The sequence below is a fragment of the Leptonychotes weddellii genome, chromosome 1 (assembly GCF_054177405.1).
Source record: "Leptonychotes weddellii isolate Sample4059 chromosome 1, ASM5417740v2, whole genome shotgun sequence".
Classification (NCBI taxonomy): Eukaryota; Metazoa; Chordata; class Mammalia; order Carnivora; family Phocidae; genus Leptonychotes; species Leptonychotes weddellii.
In genome coordinates this window covers 179,557,500-179,562,611 of record NC_138369.1, presented here as the reverse complement: position 1 = coordinate 179,562,611, position 5,112 = coordinate 179,557,500, and the positions used below count along the sequence as shown (strand labels likewise).

At 40.3% G+C, this 5,112-nt stretch overlaps 1 pseudogene; it reads right to left on the bottom strand.

Moving 5' to 3' along the window:
* LOC102750956 (small ribosomal subunit protein eS26 pseudogene) overlaps positions 1–1,027 on the bottom strand; it is a 2,329-nt pseudogene extending 1,302 nt beyond the window's left edge.
* Positions 1,028–5,112: the final 4,085 nt, after the last annotated feature.

The following is a 5,112-nucleotide window of genomic DNA, read 5'->3' as shown; positions in this document are numbered from 1 at the left end:
CTTTCAGCAGAAGTCTCAGACCCATAAATCTACCTTTCCTATCCTTGAATGCTCTCATATGAAGGAGACAGAGAAGATCTCTTTGATTTTCATACTTGGGAAGCCTTATACCAATGTTCCTTTTGTGAGATGAAGTATGGCTTTGATCTCACTCCTTCGAGGTTCACTGATCCCTACCATAGACTGTATCTCCTTTCCTGTGAGTTGCTTCCGTTGGTTTGATTTCATCTTTTGATTTCATTTGGTGCCTTTGGTGTTAGTAAAAGTCTGCTTTGCTCTTCTTTGGGCTGACTCTGAAATAGTGCTCTTGCAGCTGCAAAATCACTGTGATTGGGAGCTAGGCCAGAAGATGCAAGAATCAGCATAGGCAGAGACCAGAGCATCTTAGCTCTGAGACAGATTCGAGAAGTAGAAGATGACAGAAGAGTGAGACATAGAAACAAATGCATCAATTCCTCTATTTTAACTGATTGATTGGTTGATTGGTTAATTTTTAAAAAGATTTTATTTATTTATTTGACAGAGAGAGAGTGAGCACAGGCAGAGGGAGAGGGAGAAGCAGGCTTCCCGTGGTGCTGGGAGCCCAACGTGGGGCTCGATCCCAGGACCCTGGGATCATGACCTGAGCCGAAAGCAGACACTTTAACTGACTCAGCCATCCAGGCACCCTGGTTGACTGGTTAATTATTAAAATACCAAGGGAAGGGGTGCTTGGGTGGCTCAGTTGGTTAAGTATCCAACTCTTGATCTCAGCTTGGGTCTTGATCTCAGGGTCTTGGTTTGGGGCTGCGTTGGGCCCAGCATTGGGCTCCATGAGTCTACTTAAAAAAAAGGAAAGAAAAAAGAAAAGAAAAGAAAAAAAGAGAAAAAATACCAAGGGAAGAAATGAAGGAAAATGAAAAGCAATTTTCATAACCCTGCAAGCAAAATATGAAAAATAATAGCTGCCTCTTACTGATGTTTTCCTGTATGCCAGCCCCTGTGCCAAGGCCTCAGCAGACACGAGAAGTGGGACTATGCTGTCCATGTTGCAGATGTGGGGCTGAGGCTTAGAGAGAATTACTACTTGCCCAATGCCCCACAGTTGGCCTGTGGTGAAACTCACATGAGAACAATGGTTATCTGATTGTATAGCTCATGTTTGTAAAGAAGATATTGTTAAATAAAATGATTCTACTTAATGCACCAAAGAAATTGATTGAGCACAAAATTCCCTTTTATTTATTTATTTATTTTTTATTCTTATGTTAATCCCCTACATTATATCATTAGTTTTAGATGTAGTGTTCCATGATTCATTGTTTGTGCATAACACCCAGTGCTCCATGCAGAACGTGCCCTCCTCAATACCCATCACCAGGCTAACCCATCCTCCCACCCCCCTCCCCTCTAGAACCCTCAGTTTGTTTTTCAGAGTCCGTCGTCTCTCATGGTTCGACTACCCCTCCGATTTCCCCCCCTTCATTCTTCCCCTCCTGCTACCTTCTTCTTCTTCTTTTTTTTTTTCTTAACATATATTGCATTATTTGTTTCAGAGGTACAGATCAAAATTCCCTTTCTTAAGAGTCAGTGAGTTGCCTTGGGGACACTTGATGGGTTGGCATTTTGGCAGTCAAGTTGCTTGGGTTCCATGCCCATGCTTCTAGCTCTAGCTCTTCTACCATCTACATTTGAAACATTTTGTTTCAAAATGAACACAGTTCTTTTACTTTGTATTTTTTTTTCTGGTGCCCCTGACCATACACCTCCCACCCCTCCTCAACCTAAGCTTTTCCAGAAAGTGTGACAGGCAGGTGGAGTTTCCATCTCCAGCTGCAGAGCAGTGGTTATGGATAGCGTTGAAACCTACAGCTTGATTGGTCTGTCTCCTCTGAATTCCCAGCATTTTCCATTTTCTCAGTTTCTCTATGAATCATCATGTCCCTTAGTGCCTTTCTTCCACCTTACCAATCAAAGGAGTAGTCTCTTAGAATTAGGGTTATACAAAACAAATATATTGATAATGACACACTTATAATGAGGAAGTTTTCCTCTAAAAATTATGCTAACACACTTTATGTAATTATGATGTATTTGCTCTTCAGTGTTTATATCCTCTTTTTGAAAAAAAAAATACACTGTGTGTTAGAGTTTGGCAAGATCTATCCAAAAGCAAGGAAAATTTATTTTAAGTGCTGCAATTATGTCAATTATATCATGAAATCATGAATTGTGGCTCTCTGTCAAAATGTGCTGTATTTCCTCAGATGTGCAAAAGACTATGAATCCCCAAGATAACTCACTGAGGTGTCTTTGTTAGGCTAACATATTTGATATCGGTCCCAGATAACTTACATGGTCAGAGAGATTCTCATTATGCAACCCATCCTTGAGCAAGAGACACTAGGGATGGGCCCCTGGGTGGCTCAGTTGGTTAAGCGACTGCCTTCGGCTCAGGTCATGATCCTGGAGTCCCGGGATCGAGTCCCGCATCGGGCTCCCTGCTCGGCAGGGAGTCTGCTTCTCCCTCTGACCCTCCTCCCTCTCATGCTCTCTGTCTCTCATTCTCTCTGTCTCAAATAAATAAAAATAAAAAAAAATCTTTAAAAAAAAAAAAGAGAGACACTAGGGATTTTGCTCAACCACTCAATGTTCAGATGAGTTGTTGATTGCTTAGGTAGCCAAATCAGGTTAATCCTCTATCCATCTGTGGCAGCATTTATTTAAAAAATATTTATCGATGCTTTCTATGTGCCAGACACATTTCCAAGTGTTGGGGACTCCCAGGAATGAAACTGATGTGTACCCCTCCTCTTGGGGAGGTTACACTCCAGCATTAGGTGTTAAAACAACACATTCTGAAAAATGTGCTTGGTGGTTTTTAAGGCTTAAATAGTTCAAAAGGATCAGAGTATAAAATTTCTATATTAAGCATCTTTTAAAAGAAATTTTTAGGCCCTTGTCTAAGTTGCTTACATTATTCATTTACTACATTTCTTTTTTTTTTTTTTAAGATTTTATTTATTTGAGAGAGAGAGCGAGAGAGCGAGCATGGGGAGGGGGGTAAAGGGCAGTGGCAGAGAGGGAGAAGCGGGCTCCTGGCTGAGCAGGGAGCCCAATGCAGGGCTTAGTCCCAGGATCCTGGGATCATGACCTGAGCCCAAGGCAGACACTTAACCGACTGAGCCACCCAGGCATCCCCATCTACTGCATTTCTTGATAAATAATTTCTTTTGTTTATCTTTCAGTCTATAATGTATTTGCAAGGTTGGGAAGAACAGGATAAACTTCAATTAAAACAATATGTTAGCTACATTTTCAAATAATAGGCTCAACATGCTTATTATGTGAGGTGGATTTGCTGTTGAAAGCAATGGGCCTAATTGCTAATATGAAAAAGAAAAAAAAAAAAAACAACTTAGGAAAACACTACTGACCAAAAATTCTGGAAGTGCAGGGAATGTAGTATAATTATGATACTTTTAGAAGGATCTGAAAGTTGAAGAAATACAGACTGAGTGTGTTTTGACATTATAAGTGATACACTGATGGAAATGAGTTTATCCTGTGTTTCCTGACTTGGTGGGACAGTCTGTGTTTTACTTTTCTACCCACTGCAGTAAGGAAGTACCTCTTTCCTGATACTTCCTACATAGCCCTTGTTTGATCTCCCCTTTATTCTTCCTACCTTGTGAAACAGAAGCAAAGATTGGATGCTAGTAACAAAAAGGTGGAATGGAATGCTGATTTTCTCCTAGAATACTATTAACTTACCTCGACTGAGGTGATGGAGGTCTGGTTTGATGGAAGGAGACAGGAAATCTATCTTCTAGTTCTACATCAGTTGCCAAGGGCTTTCTGATATAGCCCAAACTGCTTTCCCTCGCGTCCTCCTCTATAAAATGAGGAGGAGGAGGTAGATATTTTCTAAGTCCCTTCTTGTTCTAACATGATGTGTTTCCACTCCATATGTGTGTCACTGACCTTGAGAAGGTGGGAGGGTATCATTTCTTCCCGTTTTTTTGGATGTCTCTGCCCATAATCACCATCTCCTTAACGGTTTGGATTAATCATTAATGACAATTCTTTCATGCTTTGTTAATAAAAAAATTAGAATGTCAATTGACCCTTCTCTTAATCAATTAGAAATTGTATGAAAGAGTGAGAAATGCACGAATTGTGGGGAGAACAAGGACAGTATCCCATTACTTGTTAGTCGGATTTTATGGCTTATTATTATTTTTGAATATTTTAAGTACACACACACAAAGGTAATTTTAGCCATTCTGACAGGTGTGAGGTGGTATTTCATTGTAATTTTGATTTATATTTCCCTGATGATGAGTGATGTTGAGCATCTTCTCATGTCTCTGCTAGCCATCAGTATGTCTTCTTTGGAAAAATGTTCATTCATGTTTTCTGCCCATTTTTTAACTGGATTATTTATTTTTTTTTAAAGATTTATTTATTTGTTTGTTTATTTGACAGAGAGAGACACAGTGAGAGAGGGAACACAAGCAGGGGGAGTGGGAGAAGGAGAAGCAGGCTTCCCGCCGAGTAGGGAACCTGATGAGGAGTTCCATCCCAGGACCCTGGGATCATGACGTGAGCCGAAGGCAGACAGTGACTGAGCCACCCAGGTGCCCCAATTATTTGTTTTTTGAGTGTTGAGTTTTATAATCCTTAAGGTATTTTGGATCCTAACCTTTTAACAGATATGTCATTTACAAATACCTTCTCCCATTCTGAAGGTTGCTTTTTAGTTTTGTGATTGTTTCTTTTGCTGTGCAGAAGCTTTTTATCTTGAAGAAGTCCCAATCATTTATTTTTGCTTAATTGTTTCCCCTGCCTCTGGAGGTGTGTCTAGTAAGAAGTTGCTACAGCTGAGTTAAGAGGTTTCTGCCTGTGTTCTCCTCTAGGATATTGATGGATTTCTGTCTCACATTTGGGTCTTTCATCCATTTTGAATTTACTTTTGTGTATGGTGTAAGAAAGTGGTTGAGGATGTGGAGAAAGGGGAATCCTCTTACACTGTTGGTGGGAATGCAAGCTGGTGCAGCCACTCTGGAGAACAGTATGGAGGTTCCTCACAAAGTTAAAAATAGAACTACCCTATCACCCAGCAATTTTACA